Here is a 17,340-nt window from a genome sequence, read left to right on the forward strand (position 1 = left end):
TATTAAGAGGAAAGACTTTGAGAAGATCAATATTTGGGGGCTTGAAACCTGATCCTTGAGTTTACTAGTTGTGTAGATTGAGGCAGGTTAGCATCACGAGCCTCCGTTTTCTCATCCTCAAAGTGGGAATAATAAAAATATCCCTGCTTCTCAAGGAGAGGATCTTAGTTACTCTGTGTCTTCAATTACTCTTGCAAAAGCGTGTATAAGCCCATACAAAGGATTACAAAGATGTCAATAGGCTGAGCTTTTAAAAACCCTGGACTGGACATTTCTCAAAACTTGACCACCTATTTTATACCTAATTTCCGAAGTGATCATAAGTGCAGGCTTATTATAATACGTTCTCTCTATGTGAAATTTATTTTCTATCTTAGTTGGTCTCTTCCTTGTCTTCTCGATAAAGCACGCACACTATGGTGTCTAGGCCTTGGCTCCTGGGTGCCTCCTGGCTGGGAAAGCCTTCCCCTCCCTCAGGAACTGAATCAGCTTCCATGTACAACCTCCCTAATCACTTAGGTCTGAAGCGGTGTCCTTCTGTTATCAATGTCCATAACACTGAACAGGCCATTTAATATAAGTTCCCTTGGAGGTTATATATTTTGTTATGGATTTATGTGTTTTCTTTAAAAATAGCTTACTAAGTCATTGAGGCAAGAACATGCTTTTTCATCCCCAGAGAGGATAGCACAGGAGACACTCAGTACATAGTTGTTGATTGTTTTGATTTTAGAGAAAAAGGCAAAAGAATAGGGTAAGATGGCAGCAACTTCATAGAATTATCTCAAGTCCAATAAAAAAGGAAAATGGTTTCCTGACCTTGGTTGCAATAGATGAAACTTTCCTTCCCCAGATCTCAGGGTCCCAATTTGGAAAATGGAGTTTGACCATATCTTTTGTCTACCAGGTTTGACGTAAAAAAACCTGATGAATGGTTGTAAGCTCTTTGGAAACATAAAATGGAAGGGGAATACTAAGTAAAAGGACTGGTCGATACAGAGTTCAGCTTTAAAATTCTTTCATCTGCTAAAGCTGGTTTTCTTGGCAGTACCGGCAAGATCTGGAATGTTTTTTTAAAAACTCATTCTTATAAATGTATTGATTGAATGTATTAAGATGCTTTATTACCATATCCATTTTCTTATAAGAAGCCATCCTTATATGTCAAATATAAGCCTCAAAAGACAATCAAATAAATGAAAATAATGCAAAGCAACTGAGGTTACACAGCATTACAGACTGCATTTTGTTCGTTTTATGTACATGAAAGAAAAGAACAAAGGGGTTGAAAGCCTTCGAGAATAATAAATGCCACATTCAGTGGAGAAGACACGTTTTAATTTGCAAACATCTCCACTGAGAGTGTGGCAGAATGAAAAAGAACCCTGTCCTGTAGGTACCTTAGTATCTCACTGCCTTTGAAGCTCTAAGGGGACTAGATCTTCAGTTTCTTCCCCTATGCAGGTAATAGAGAAAAGTGTGAATAAAGAAGTGTTCCATTCCCATATTTATTGCAAAGCATTCTCTATCCTGTTTCCTGATGTGCAAAAGCCAAGTTATAAATTTTTAGTGTACTTTTAAGATTCCACTGTTTGTCAACCTACTGTCAACATTTGCATCAACAAAGATGGGATATGAGGTGTTATCTTTGTCATCTTTTCAGCTATAAACTGGAATATGGCCAGAAAAAAAGAAAAAAATAGATTGGGGATTTCTTAGGAAGAGATGTAATAGCTAAGTACCTTATAGATATGAAAATGAAGTACCTTATATGAAATGGAGTACCTTATAGATAAGAGGCAAGACAACTGGTGAAGGAAAAAAAAATGTACCTAATAGGAGCTGCCCAGGATCCAGGTATCAAGGAGAAAAATGGCATATTCATAGCCCAGAGAGATTTCTAAGAATTAGAGATTGGGGTATATTATTTCTTGACATGTCTGGAGGCTCCCTGGATGGAAATCCTAGAATATATCTTAGAGAAAGCAAAAAGGCCTCAACAGGGAAGCTAAGAATCAGGCTGTCATTTGGACTAAAATAAAACCCATAGATATAAATGAAGCAGCATGAAATAAAATAACTTCCCAGGTAAAAGGGCTATCAGTACACGATTCTTCAAGTCAAAAGAAGGTTTGGATCAGGAAGGCAAGTCTGGGGTTGAGGGAATGGGAGGTAGGATCAGGTATAGTTTAGAGCTGTATTGAAGTCAGGCCAGGGGAAGGCACTAGAGCCCCGTAAATGAGAGCCTAGGAAGCGTGACTTCAAAGGAGAATGTGCGTGGTGGACAGGAGGACCCCTGAGGATCAGAAACCTGAGTGTCAATACTTGCTGGGGAAGTGGGCAAGAAATGAAAAGGAGAGAGCCAGGTGAAGCAGCTGGAATCAGGAACCTGGGCAGGAGGACCTGGCAGCAGCCAGTATGAGCTGGAAAAGCAGGAGGATATTTGAAGCCAGACGTACTTCTCAGGCCCCAGACTTTAATATTCCTCCTGTGGGGACCAGCGCCTTTGGGTGACGTTCACAGAATTTCAGTGTTGGACAGGATTTCAGAGATCATTCGTGAAGTCCCCTCTATAGGCACCAAGCCTTCTGCAGTATTTCCATTGAGGGAGGGGAACACTTAAAGGAAGTAGGGAAGAGGGGAGAGAAATGGATACTTCTAACCCAATCTATAAATGCCTTATCAGTGAGCTAGGCCCCATGAAGCTAAATTTAAAAATAAGACTCTAATTATTTGTAAGTCAGCCATTTATTTTGTATCCAGAGAACTCCACAGCTACATTCAAATAACATTTTGCACCCTAACAATCTTAGTTGTTCATGTAGTGTTCAGACATTCCATCAGAGAGAAACATTGCTTACAAAGTAGAAAGGAAATGCTATTTTTTCAAAGTCATGTTTTTTTTTTCTGTGGACATAGATCTTCACTTCGGGTGTTGGTGATGGAGGCTTACAAGCTGTAGGGGACACTGATGGCCCTGATATCTACAGAAACCCCCGCTGGCTTTATCACATATTCCAAGCTTAACTTTTAATTTTAAAAATAAATGAATGGATAAAAGAAACGTGTTTGAAAAAGACACAAAACCCTAGTTTTAGTCATGTGTGGGTACTCTATTTTAAGGATGTCTAATTCATACTCATAACTCAGATAATGTAGGGGGTGATCAATGAATATGAGATAATTTCCCATAAGATTCCTTTAAATAGTAAACTGCTTTGCTGCCTGTAATCCACACATCAATTTATGCAGAACTATTTCCGGTAATATAGTTCATCTCCAATTTATGAGAAAATACTATGTTTCAAAGCAGATTTTAAGTGAGTTTTTTGGAATCCAGAAGCAATTGTCCCAAAGAATGAATTTGAACCCAGTTAAGTCCACAGGTCAGCCCCCCAAAAAACACACACTTTGCACTAATTAATCTGTGAGGCAAGTTTGCTTATCCACTTTTATTCCTCTTTTTTTTTTTCCTGCCTCGCCGCGCATCTTGTGGGATCTTAGTTCCCCAACCAGTGATTGAACCCGGGCCACCGCAATTAAAGCACCAAGTCCTGGGCTTCCCTGGTGGTGCAGTGGTTGAGAGTCCGCCTGCCGATGCAGGGGACACGGGTTCATGCCCCGGTCCGGGAAGATCCCACATGCCGCGGAGTGGCTGGGCCCGTGAGCCATGGCCGCTGGGCCTGCGCGTCCGGAGCCTGTGCTCCGCAACGGGAGGGGCCACAACAGTGAGAGGCCCGCGTACCGCAAGAAAAAAAAAGCACCAAGTCCTAACCACTGGACTGCTAGGGAATTCCCACTTATCTACTTTTAGATCAAAAGAACTTTTAAGCAGGTAAAAAGCTATGACCACCCCATCTAAATAAATTCACCTGCTATACACTTGCACACAAAAATTGATGTTCAATTTGAAGAGGTAAAAGAACCCATTCAAATTTGCCCAAAGGTAGAGAATAATCATATTCAATAATTCTTTGGGAAAAGGTATATGTATTTTGGTTTCAGGTACTTACTAGGAGAAGGGGATTCTCCATCCGCCGTGTGGCTAAATGTGAGAGCCAGGGGTTTCCCATAATCTAAAAGTTCAGTAGAATCTATGGTGTGGCAGAAGTGCTTTTTGTACGGTCTTAGTTCCAAGGAGGACCAGCATGCTTTCTAACCAAATGCCTCAACAGATTGCTTTTTTTTCCCCCCTCAATTTTTTATTTTACTTATTTTATTTTTTAACATCTTTATTGGAGTATAATTGCTTTACGATGGTGTGTTAGTTTCTGCTTTATAACAAAGTGAATCAACTATACATATATCCCCGTATCTTCTCCCTCTTGCGTCTCCCTCCCACCCTCCCTATCCCACCCTTCTAGGTGGTCACAAAGCACCGAGCTGATCTCCCTGTGCTATGCAGCTGCTTCCCACTAGCTAGCTATTTTACATTTGGTAGTGTATATATGTCCATGCCACTCTCTCACTTTGTCCCAGCTTGCCCTTCCCCCTGCCCGTATCCTCAAGTCCATTCTCTACGTCTGCATCTTTATTCCTGTCTTGCCACTAGGTTCTTCTGACCATTTCTTTTCTTTTCTTCTTTTTTTTTTTTTTAGATTCCGTATATATGTGTTAGCATACGGTGTTGGTTTTTCTCTTTCTGACTTACTTCATTCAGTATGACAGACTCTAGGTCCATCCACCTCACTACAAATAACTCAGTTTCATTCCTTTTTGGCTTATGGCTGAGTAATATTCCATTGTATATATGTGCCACATCTTCTTTATCCATTCATCTGTTGATGGACACTTAGGCTGCTTCCATGTCCTTGCTATTGTAAATAGAGCTGCAATGAACATTTTGGTACATGACTCTTTTTGAATTATGGTTTTCTCAGGGTATATGTCCAGTAGTGGGATTGCTGGGTCGTATGGTAGTTCTATTTGTAGTTTTTTAAGGAACGTCCATACTGTTCTCCATAGTGGCTGTATCAATTTACATTCCCACCAACAGTGCAAGAGGGTTCCCTTTTCTCCACAACCTCTCCAGCATTTATTGTTTGTAGATTTTTTGATGATGGCCATTCTGACTGGTGTGAGATGATATCTCATTGTAGTTTTGATTTGCATTTCTCTAATGATTAATGATGTTGAGCATTCTTTCATGTGTCTGTTGGCAATCTGTATATCTTCTTTGGAGAAATGTCTATTTAGGTCTTCTGCCCATTTTTGGATTGGGTTGTTTGTTTTTTTGATATTGAGCTGCATGAGTTGCTTGTATGTTTTGGAGATTAATACTTTGTCAGTTGCTTCATTTGCAAATATTTTCTCCCATTCTGAGGGTTGTCTTTTGGTCTTGTTTATGGTTTCCTTTGCTGTGCAAAAGCTTTGAAGCTTCATTAGGTCCCATTTGTTTATTTTTGTTTTTATTTCCATTTCTTAGGAGGTGGGTCAAAAAGGATCTTGCTGTGATTTATGCCATAGAGTGTTCTGCCTATGTTTTTCTCTAAGAGTTTGATGGTGTCTGGCCTTACATTTAGGTCTTTAATCCATTTTGAGTTTATTTTTGTGTATGGTGTTAGGGAGTGTTCTAATTTCATTCTTTTACATGTAGCTGTCCAGTTTTCCCAGCACCACTTATTGAAGAGGCTGTCTTTTCTCCACTGTATATTCTTGCTTCCTTTATCAAAGATAAGGTGACCATATGTGCGTGGATTTATCTCTGGGCTTTCTATCCTGTTCCATTGATCTATATTTCTGTTTCTGTGCCAGTCCCATACTGTCTTGATTACTATAGCTTTGTAGTATAGTCTGAAGTCAGGGAGCCTGATTCCTCCAGCTCCGTTTTTCTTTCTCAAGATTGCTTTGGCTATTCAGGGTCTTTTGTGTTTCCATACAAATTGTGAAATTTTTTGTTCTAGTTCTGTGAAAAATGCCACTGGTAGTTTGATAGGGATTGCATTGAATCTGTAGATTGCTTTGGGTAATAGAGTCATTTTCACAGTGTTGATTCTACCAATCCAAGAACATGGTATGTCTCTCCATCTGTTTGTATCATCTTTAAGTTCTTTCATCAGTGTCTTCAGCCGATTGCTTTTAAACTAGTTTTTCCCTTCATTGTCCACCAGGAAAGAACTTTCTACCCTTCAGAATAAATGAATAAATCTGTTAGCAACAGTGAGAAACCAGTGAAGTATGAACAGTCTCTGGTACTTTCTGTTTTGTCTTTTCTTAGATTCCGTGGTAAAATGGAGAAAGTTCAGAGAAATTCCAACACTGAGTACATGAAGCTTTAAAGTAAGACTCAAGTGAGGCTGGACATTTAAGGGGTTTCTTCCAAGTGGGTCAGAGGTCTAGGCAGAAGTGATGTATGAGGTTTAGAAGGAAAGGGACACGAAGTGGGTGGGGTTGGGGGACATTGCCGGGACAAGCCAGCTCTGGAAGCAGAGGAAGAAGAAACAACCCGAGGGTGACTATATCCTTTATGTTTTCCCTCTCCCCTCACTACTGACAGCCTTCCCTTCACGATTTGCCATAGACTGACTCTTTGATAAAGAAAAGGATGACGAAATCTAGAAAAGAAGGAGAGAAAGAAAAGAAGTAGATACCAGGTTGTACTGTTGAGGAAGAGAGTGAGAGAAATACATATTCTTGCCTCCATGGTCTACCAGCTGCCGTTACTACTCGTAATTTTAGGTGTGCAGAGAAAGTATTTGTTGCGTATTTGTAGCCAAGCAGCAACTCCCTGACAGTCTCTCATCAATAGCAAAATATTGCATACCGCTTGTTTTGTAAGTCAAGAAACCCAGTGAAAATCTCTAAAAGAATCTTCCTTGGATCTGAATTCACATACATTTCTGACTTCTCAGAGAGCCTTAAGGTTGGAAAGCTTCAGAATCCATGGTACACTAAGAAAGAAAGTGATAGCAGTATTCTTCAGCGGATATGAAAAAACATCTAAGAGAACAGCAGAACCAGAAGACCGTGGGTGGTCTGAAGAGTAGGATGGGAGAACATAGTAACCGTTTAGTTCTAGGGATCAAACAACCACCCTGGCTGCAGAGCTTCCTTCCTAGGCAGCATGATATACATGATGTGCTTCAATCCAGGTGTTGGGACCAAGTCCTACTAAACATGTGCTTTTGTGCAAACAGCAAGCATGTTCTTTGGTGAAGCTTTGCTCACCTGAAACACTTCTCTCATTCTCTGTTGGCTGCTTCATCTTTTGGATGAGGAGAATGGACGTGTGCGTAATTTAGACTGCTCAGTCAGCAAACAGTGGAAGAATCGAGACTTCCAAGTGGGTAAGCTAGCTCAGAACCAAAGCCCTATCTCTAGACCGTACCGAGGAAAGTCAGCGCAATGTTGCCACCTTTCTCTCTCTCCTTCCCTCCTCTTCCTCCACTTCGATGTTCCCCTCCCCCTCCTTCTCCCTTCCTTGCCCTCCCATTTCTTCCTCCAGTGGTAGATTAGTAATACCTGGGGGTATTCATAATCTTCCTGCTTTCCTCCTTCCCCACTCCCATGTTGACTTCTGTCCTCCCTCCCTCCCTCCCTCCCTCTCTCTTCCTTCCCTCCTTCCTTCCTTCCTCTCTTTGCAAGGTCTTCTTACCAGTTTCCACCCATTTTCTTATGTAAAGCACTTTTGAATTCTAGCCATCTGTGAATACAAGGCAGTGAAAAATATTGAAGTCACATCAAATTCCACTTGCTCTGCCAGTTAAAAATACAGATGCTTCCTGTTTTATGCTTTCCTCTCACTTTCTCTGGAGTTTAAACATGAAAATATGTTCAATGATAAAAACCAGCACATATTCCCTTTCACCAGGAAACATATTGCAAACAATGAAAGGTAGAGTTATTTTCCCAAGTCCAGCGGGGTATTAAGATGTTGGAAGAATCATACATAGAACCATAATTTCATAGAAGAAGAACATAATTATTCACAACGATCGCATTTTATAGGTGAAGAAATTGAGATCACAGGGAGTTGTAATTGTTCTCATATGTGGTCCTCATGGACTTGCCAAAGTTCACATCCGCCTACGTTTTCACCTAGCGTAGCTGGGCCTCAATTGCTCCATGATGCTTTTTTGCTATCCACCACTTTCAAATAGGATTCTTTCGCTACTGGGAGAGGCCAAATGCTTGAGCAATGAAGCGTTAGCTTGAAACTCAGTTTATGTGCTGGAGTGAAAAAAGCAGTGCAGGACTGAGAGTCAGGACAACTGGGTTCTAGTTACACCTCTGTTGCTACCTATCAAACCTTGACAAAAATTTGTACTCTTGGCCCACGAAGGGGCTAGGTCAAATGATCTCTAAATTTCCTTCCAGCTCTTTGAAACTTGATTATTTTTTTCTCCCTTTACTTTTCTGCTGACTCAAGAGTATATGACATTGACCACGTTATTAACTGCTGTAAATCTCCATTTTTCCAAGTGCAAAGGGAGGGGAACACATTCCCATATTTTCCTAGCTTATACCTACAGTATGATCTTGAATTAAATGGACTGTTTTTAGAAATCACATTAAGTCTTTTATATCTATAGATATTCTAGCTTTAGCGACTTATTAAATAAGACAGTGGTCATACCGCTGGGCAGTATCCTTCGCTGTAAAAACACTGTACTGACCACGATTCTCACCCCTCTTGGCTTCTTCCACATCTTCTTATATAAGCTGTTATAACCCTTGTAGTACTATGGTATAGCACATAGTATGTCACTGTGTTCTCCCCCTCCTGTCATATCTGGTCCTATCCTAGCATTTCCTATCTCAGTGACTAGCTTCTCACCCATTTTAGATAGATACTTTCTCACTGTATATTTCTTATTTCCTTATATCCAATGATTCACCAAGGCCTTATTGATCTTATCTCCCCCACATCGTTCAAATTCATCCACTTCTCCTTCTTTCTCCCACTATGTCCTGGTCCACGGCCCAAACCCCCCAATGGCTTTTCACTACTACTTTTTTTTTTATAATATTCAGTTGCACATGTTTTTATTGGAAAGAATTCAGGTTTTTCATTTCATCACTAGACTGCTGTACAGAAAAAAAATTTTGTTGAGTGAAGAGTTTATAACTGTGTTATAAAGTTATATATGCATGAGCTATGTTTTTTTCCTCTATTTTTTAAAAATGTAGTTGATTTACAAAGTTGTGTTCGTTTCAGGTGTTCAGCAAAGTGATTCATTTATATATATATAAAACATAATGCTATAACGTATATATTTTTCAGGCTTTTCCATTATAGGTTATTATAAGATATTGAATGTAGTTCCCTGTGCTCTACAGGAAGTCCTTGTTGTTTATCTACTTTATATATAGTAGTGTGTATCTGTTAATCCCAAACTTTACGACTCTTGATATGAAGATTGGGATCCTTACCAGAACTTCCCCGGCAGGCAGTTCCTGGCCCTTGCCTCTGTTCCCAGTCTCCTACTGTAGCCATCTAACCCACTGTTGCCTTCTTAGGTTCCCTTCCTTGCCATCCTCTCTTTGGAGACAGGCTTTGTTGTTCCCTGTGGTTATAAAGTGCCCCCTAGCAGTCATCTAGTTAACTCTTACTCGTCTGCATTCACATTAATGACCCTGTCCTCATGGAAGCCTTCTCTCACTTCCCTAAGTCAGTTCCCTCTGTTATTTGTCCTCATGGCTCTCCATAGCCTTGTTTTTCTTGCAGTCATCACAGTTGCAGTTTTACACTCGCTCCTGTGATGCTTTTAAAATTGTTTTTGGATACCTGCTCCCTCATTAGGTTGCAAGTTCCATGACGCCAGGTCTGTCTTCCTGTCACCATTGGAACTGCAGTGCCTAGCACAGTTTTTGGGGCATAACAGGTACACACTAAAATGTTGTTGGACAAATGAGTAAATTCATGAATGGAAAGAAAGAATAGAAGCTCCTGAGATCAAGGGCTATATCCTCACTTCTTCACATTCACGGTTGGAACCAACTATAGGAGGCCATTAATAAATTAGTGTTCAGAGAATAAAGCTGGTGAACATTGAAGCACCCACTGGGCTGGGAAGTTCAGAAGTTTTGTTTAAAGTGCTAAGATACGGAGTTACTAATGTTTTAAAGGAGCAACACTCTTAAATATAAAATAACTGTTCATCAATGTAGCCTCTAACCAAGCCACAATATACTGCAAAACGAAGTATTTCAGATGTCAAGTTCGAACTGCCTTTCCTTATGTGTATGAAGAGAAATACCAAGACAAGCTTTAAGTGCTATGAATTCAAACAAGAGGGAAATCAGTAAAAACTGGAGTTACCAGGAAAAGCTCCCAAGAGGCTATGTTTGAACTGTGCTTTGAAAGTTAATTATAGTTTGAACAGGGGAGTGTGTGTGGCTTGTTTCTTTTCTTTCTTTTTTATCTTTTTCAAATTTTTCTCATTTATTTATTTCTTTATTTGGCTGTGTCAGGGCTCAGCTGCGTCATGCAGCATCTTCGTTGCGGCATGCGGGATCTTTCGTTGCGGCATGCGGGCTTCTCTCTAGTTGTGGTGTGCGGGGTTTTCCTTCTCTAGTTGTTGGAGCCCTGGCACAGGCTCCAGGGCGCGTGGGCTCTGTAGTTTGCAGCGCACGGCTCTCTCGTTGAGGTGCACGAGCTTAGTAGTTGTGGCGCACGGGCTTAGTTGCCCTGCGGCATGTGGGATCTTAGTTCCCCGACCAGGGATGGAACCCGCGTCCCCTGCATTGGAAGGAGGATTCTATACCACTGGACCACCAGGGAAGTCCCTGGCTTGTTTCTTGAAGATCTGTCTACATGATGACTGATCCCCACTTGCTCTTTCTCATACACTGTCCGCCTGGCTCCCCCAAACTCTGTGTCCTGGGATGCTGGCATCAACAGACTCCCTTGCCCTCTGTCTTCAAGTTGGGTTTCCCCAAAGGGAGGCACCGGCCGGAGGTTGTAGTGTGGAAGGAGAGAATCCTAGGCATTCATTTCCCCATGAATGCTCCTTACCTGGTCATGGGTGGCAGTAACTAATTCCTCTTCTGAAGGCCACAGCTCCTGTTGCATGCCCCCTTCTAACTTACAGCTACAGTTTCAGTGGGTTACCCGTTCAGACCTCGGGGTGATAATGGCTTTCTGATGCTCTGATCCCCAGGATACACTTAGACTCTGTATTTATTCATCGTGGGGATGTCATATGTTTCCTGCCAAAAATGAGCGAGTGGGATTAAAAAAAAAATTGGTAAAGAAACTGTCAGCCTGTCAATGGGAATTCTTCTCCGAGAAAATATAGTTGTATTTTTCTCCTCTTGTTTGTTCAGTTCAGATGATACACATGCTTTACCTCAAAACAGATCACCAAGCAGGCGTCACTGGAAACTGATTTTCACAAGCTGACCAGCAGAATGAAACGTGTGTCCCTAAGTAAAACAATAAGATGGGCCAATAGACGATAGAACACCTGCCCCCGCTCCCCTTTCCCCACCACATACACTTACTGCACTGAGTGGATCTTCAGAGAAGATAAGCCAGTAAGAGAGAAACCCCCATCTCTGCCCCCCTCCCTAGGTATCTACATAGAAACACTCCAGTTATTGCTAACATCATGGACTCAGGAAAGAGGAAACGTGAGAGGCCATCCCTGCTGGAATGGTTGGGAGCTAAGGGTGTGGGTAGGAAGAGAGCACAGTTAAAGTACTGAGGTTTGAGCCCAGAAAAAAGCTGCTCTGTCACATCCATCCTGACTGTGAAATCCATCCATCCAAGACATGCCACCCTAGATAGACATTCACTCCTTCTGCAAAGGAGATGGGCAGGGGTCAGTGGTGCTTACCCATGGTCCAGAGGGAGCTGTTGTCACTTCATCTGCCATCATTCACACCTACTGAGAGGAGAACAATGGCCAATACACAGAAGCCTTCCTTGGGACCAACTTTTGAGTTGTATAAGCAGTAAAAGCAGCATTGATCTTCGCTTATCAGCATTTTCATCAGTAGCAGCAAAACGGGTAGCTTAGCCAGCATTGTGTAGAACTATAAACTTTAACTTCTGAACTACGTCGATTGGTTAAAAAAAATTCAGCCTGTATGTGGCAATTGGGAATAGAATGATATCCTCTAAAATTATTCCAAGCATTTTTTTTTTTTTTTTTTTTTTTTTTTTTTTTTTTTTTTTTGCGGTACGCGGGCTTCTCACTGCTGTGGCCTCTCCCGTTGCGGAGCGCAGGCTCAGCGGCCATGGCTCACGGGCCCAGCCGCTCCGCGGCATGTGGGATCTTCCCGGGCCGGGGCACGGACCCGCGTCCCCTGCATCAGCAGGCGGACTCTCAACCACTGCGCCACCAGGGAAGCCCCCAAGCATTTTTAAAATAAATACTTGGTTGATGAAAAATATAGAATATGTATGATAGTTAGGATAACTGAATACATTACATAATGTCCTTTGCCAAACAAAGCTTACATTATTACAATGGTCAGGAGGGAAATTAATCTGAGTAATCTTAATATAATAGTGCTAATAATCGTAATGGAATGAATCGCCCTGTATTGCAATTATGATTCAGTAATATATATTTTTGGAGATCAACTCTTTCATGATGTGTTGGAATGGAATGCAGTAACAGGAGAGCAGTGATTTCGGCTAACACCTTAAATATTCTGAAAAAAGCTAGCACAACAGAAGAATCCATTTTCTCCACTGAATTATTAAATGCCCAAAGAAGTATCATGGGGCAGATAAAGAAGTATATGAGCCTGGAAATGTTAGATTGGCCTCTGATGGACAGAATTGTCAATTGGTTAATGAAGCATGGCTTGTGTTGAACATGACAAGCTGGGTCAAGCATTTGAAGATGCTTTTGAAGTACTGAGGCAACATTCAACTGGTGATCTTCAGTACTCCTCAAATTACAAACATTACCTGGCTTTCACCAACCACTGTTCTCATGTCAGAGGAAATTCCAGCAGCTATGGTGTGCTGCCCACAGAGGAACTGGTCTACAATTGGAGAACAGTAATATATTTGTATAGAACAGTGCCGCGGACCTCTGTTTTGAAGGAAATATTCATCAGTCTCTGCAGAACATCCCTGAAGACCAGCTGGTGCAACCTACTCGTCTCCAGCAAAAGGGAGCAAAAGGCAGGAAGAAGCCCCGACTGTTTCAATACCTTCATGAATCCCTGTGTAATCCCGAGATGGCATCTTGTATTCAGTGGATAGATCAAACCAAAGACATCTTTCGGTTTGTATCAAAAAACAAAGAAAAACTTGCCCAACTTTGGGGGAGAAGAAAAGGCAACCGGAAGACCATGACTTACCAGAAAACGGCCAGAGCACTGAGGAATTATGGAAGAACTGGGGAGTCATCAAAATCCGGAGAAAGTTAACTTACCAGTTCAGTGAGGCCATTCTCCAAAGACTGTCTCCATCTTATTTCTTGGAAGAAGAGACCTTCTACTCACAGTATGTTCAACCTGATCAAGGATATCTCAGTTTAAATAACTGGAATGCAAATTATAATTGTACATACGCCAATTACCATGATCCAAGTCACCCTGATTGCTAAATATACTCTTATATATCAAAATTTTCTGGCATCAGAAATCCCTACAAGTTTTAGGATTTTTCTCTGAAAGCAAATACTGAAAAACAAAACAAAAACCCCAAACTTCAGGGCTTCCCTGGTGGCACAGTGGTTGGGAGTCCACCTGCCGATGCGGGGGACGCGGGTTCGTGCCCCAGTCCGGGAGGATCCCACATGCTGCGGAGCGGCTGGGCCCGTGAGCCACGGCCGCTGAGCCTGCGCGTCCAGAGCCTGTGCTCCGCAATGGGAGAGGCCACAACAGTGAGAGGCCCGTGCAAAAAAAAAACAACCCAAACTTCTTTATTGCTATCTTTTATGAAGTAGCATATAATCTATACTAACTTGGTGAAAAATTTTGCCAGTGAACAGCTTTAAAATGATCAAGTCCCATTTGAAAATATAGACTAAATGTCCTTTCTTTTACTATTGTCTGTGTAATACTTCCTTCTAGATTAATAATGCTAGTGGAGATACTCTGATGTACATATTGATTTAAACATTATTTTCCTGTCATACACTCAGACAAAAAAGTAATCACTCTAACACGTATCCAACAGCTTTAGCAACAAAAGAAAAATGATTGCCTGTGATAGTGTTCCTGCTAAATTACATTCATGGCTTTAAAAATTTCAGTGACTAAAACTAGAACTACCATATGATGCAGCAATTCCACTCCTGGGTATACATCCAAAGAAAATGAGAACACTAATTTGAAAAGATATATGCACCCCAATGTTCACAGCTGCATTTTTTTTTTTTTTTTTGGCCACACCACACAGCTTGTGGGATGTCAGTTCCCCAACCAGGGATTGAACCCAGGCCTCTGCAGTGAAAGCGCAGAATCCTTACCACTAGACTACCAGGGAAATCCCATAGCAGCATTATTTATAATAGCCAAGATATGGAAGCAACCTAAGTGTCCACCAACAGATGAATGGATAAAGAAGATGTGGTAAATATACACAAAGGAGTACTACACAGCCATAAAAAAGAGTGAAATTTTGCCATTTGCAACAACATGGATGGACCTGGAGGGTTTTATGCTTAGTGAAATAAGTCAGGGAGAGAAAGACAAATACTGTATGTTATCATTTATATGTGGAATCTAAAAATTGAAACAAATGAATATAACAAAATAGAAACAGACTTAAAGATATAGAGAACAAATTAGTTACCAGTGGGGGGAAGGAAGGAGGGAGGGGGCAAGATAGGGGTGGAGGATTAAAAGGTACAGACTACTATGTATAAAATAAATAAGATACAAGGGTGTAATGTACAGCACAGGGAATATAGCCAATATTTTATAATAGCTTTGAATAGAGTATAATCTAGAAAAATACTGAATCACTATGTAGCACACCTAAAACTAATATAATACTGTACATCTGAAACTAATATTGTAAATCAACTATATTTCTATAAAATAAATAAATAAAAATTAAGAAGTAAAAACTTAAAAAAAAAAAAAGAAGTATATGAGTGGCAGAGGAAGAGTGTGTGTTTCTTCTCCTAGGAGGCATCTTGTGGAAGCCAAGTTGGAGAGAGAGTGGGATAAGGAAGGGTGGGCTGGAAGAATTCTCAAGGCAAAGACAGATACCCACAGAATGTGTTATTCGGGCCTCGGCTCCCATGGGCAAGCTGGATTCACTCTAAGGGACTAAGAATATGACCAATTCAAATATGCAGATGAAGGGTAATAAAGATACAGCTAATGTTTGCTGAGCACTTGCTGTATGACCAGGAAGTGTGTTAAGGCTTCCCCAGAGATAATTCACTCTCACAGCCACTCATGAGACAAATCATTATTTTTATCCTCATTCTTCAGATGAGGAAACTGAGTCAGTGGTGTTAGGAAACATGCTCAAGGTCATACCCGTGGTAACTGTGGTGCTGGGATTTGAACTCAGCCTGACTCCAGAGCCCACACTCTTAACCATCAAGTGAAATAGGATAGCATCATGTTCAGGATGTCTTTAGATGTGTATATACACACACTCAAATGTTTGGAGGCAGCAAGGCCCTATGTCTGGGTTGGTGCTAAGGCAAAAATACTTGGAGATGCCTCTTTCGGTTGCCAGCTTCTGGCTGTAATTAAATTTCTTATGTCCATATTATTAAAATATATTAAAACTAGATTAAAACATGCCAGACATTTTGTAGATTTTATAGAGCATTTCCATTCACAAACACTAATCCAGTTAGATAGATTCTTCTCTTAGTTCTCTGAGTGGTGATTTCTAAAGTCCTGTAGAAAAGCCTTTAAAAAAAAAAAACTCTATGGACTTGAATACCTATATTTTAGTATATTAATGCCTTGTGTCTTAAGGTTGTTCTTTACTCACCTTGAAAATTGATATGTTACATGATGCCCACTTTACAGATAGAGAAAGTTGTGGCTGCAAATGATAAACCCTAAAATATAGCCAAAGATAATTAAATCCACACTTTGTTTCCTTTTATTGAGCCATATTGATGTCTTTAAGCATCATCAGAGGGGGGAAGTTAGCATTCCAGGTCTTTAGTTTCTTAGCATAAAGTAAGACTGAAGAGAGTAAATGTAAATATACTTCATCTCATGGTCCCCTGGACCAGAATTTCTGGAGTTCTGAGTTCTCCTCTATTCTACCCCTCATTTCCTCATCAAGCATTGTTTCCTTAGAAAGGGTTAAAACAATTATTATATGTCTAATCAAATAGCTGATATGACTTAAAATTGGTAAATCATTAGATAAATTATAATTGCAAATTCTGAATAAGAAAACAAAAGACATCAGAAAGTCTTAGGCAGAGACTCACTGAATCAATTAAGGACAGAGAAAAGGTTGTAGTACCAGCTGGCAATATTGCTTATATATTGCCTCATGTATATAATAAAAGAGTGACTCATGAACCTGAAATTATAAAATTAAGTATGGGAGATATGTAATATTAGATCCTCCTCAAATGAAAAACAGTGTATTATTTATATCAAAAATAGTATGCCACGTAACGCATTTTATGTATAGGCATTTTGTTGGTGTACTAGTACATGCAAACTTGGAAAAAAAGAACACTATTATTTTTATGATTTAGTTGGGGCGTGACAGCTGCTGTTTAAAAGAAGAAAACAACTCTTAGTGTTTTAATACAGTAAAAACTTATATCTTACTGACTTAGATTCCAGCACAGTTGTTCTTGGTTGGGTTACTCCCCTAAGAGGTGACTTGGGGATCTTTTTCTCCTGTGCTGTAACAGAGGACGATGGCTCCTCCATCTTTGACACTTGGCTTCAGCGTCACTCTGGCAATATACAGCCAATATTGTAGGCAGAATGAGAGTGTCCAAAACAGCACAAGTGCACGTGAACACACACATACACACACACATTCTTAACTGCCTTGGTTTGGAAGTGACAGTGGCCTTCTGCTCTCATCCCATTGGTCAGAATTAGTCACATGACCCCCACCTAGGTTTAAGGAGGCTGGGAAATGTAGTTTGGTTCCGTGCTCAGGGAGAGGGAACATATTTGGTGCTCATTTAATCACTCTCTCTGACAGAACTGGTTCAAAAGTCATACCAGTAAAGTTAAAAATAATTCTGTTCATTGCACTCCACAAGATGAATTGATTAAAGTAAAATATATATGCATACCCTTGTACCCTTACTTTGCATAGTGAAGCACAGTGCAAAGCATATTCCATAAGCTACTAATTTCAAGACTTGCCATTATAAACTATAGGCATGTGTCTCTAAATGGATGTGAAAGAAATATCGGATCTCAGAAAATATATCATCTGTCATCATGTTGGCAACCTAATCTATACCTGAAGAT

At 40.6% G+C, this 17,340-nt stretch overlaps 1 protein-coding gene and 1 pseudogene across 1 annotated transcript in view; both read left to right on the forward strand.

Moving 5' to 3' along the window:
• Window positions 1-17,340, forward strand: part of NRG1 (neuregulin 1) — a 1,019,883-nt gene that overhangs the window by 462,666 nt on the left and 539,877 nt on the right. The gene's annotated exons all lie outside the window — the stretch shown is intronic.
• On the forward strand, window positions 12,754-13,511 carry LOC113628845 (transcription factor Spi-C pseudogene; annotated as a pseudogene).

This window comes from Aethalodelphis obliquidens, unplaced genomic scaffold, assembly GCF_003676395.1.
Source record: "Aethalodelphis obliquidens isolate GAN/ISIS:26980383/991018 unplaced genomic scaffold, ASM367639v1 scaffold25, whole genome shotgun sequence".
In the NCBI taxonomy this organism is placed as follows: domain Eukaryota; kingdom Metazoa; phylum Chordata; class Mammalia; order Artiodactyla; family Delphinidae; genus Aethalodelphis; species Aethalodelphis obliquidens.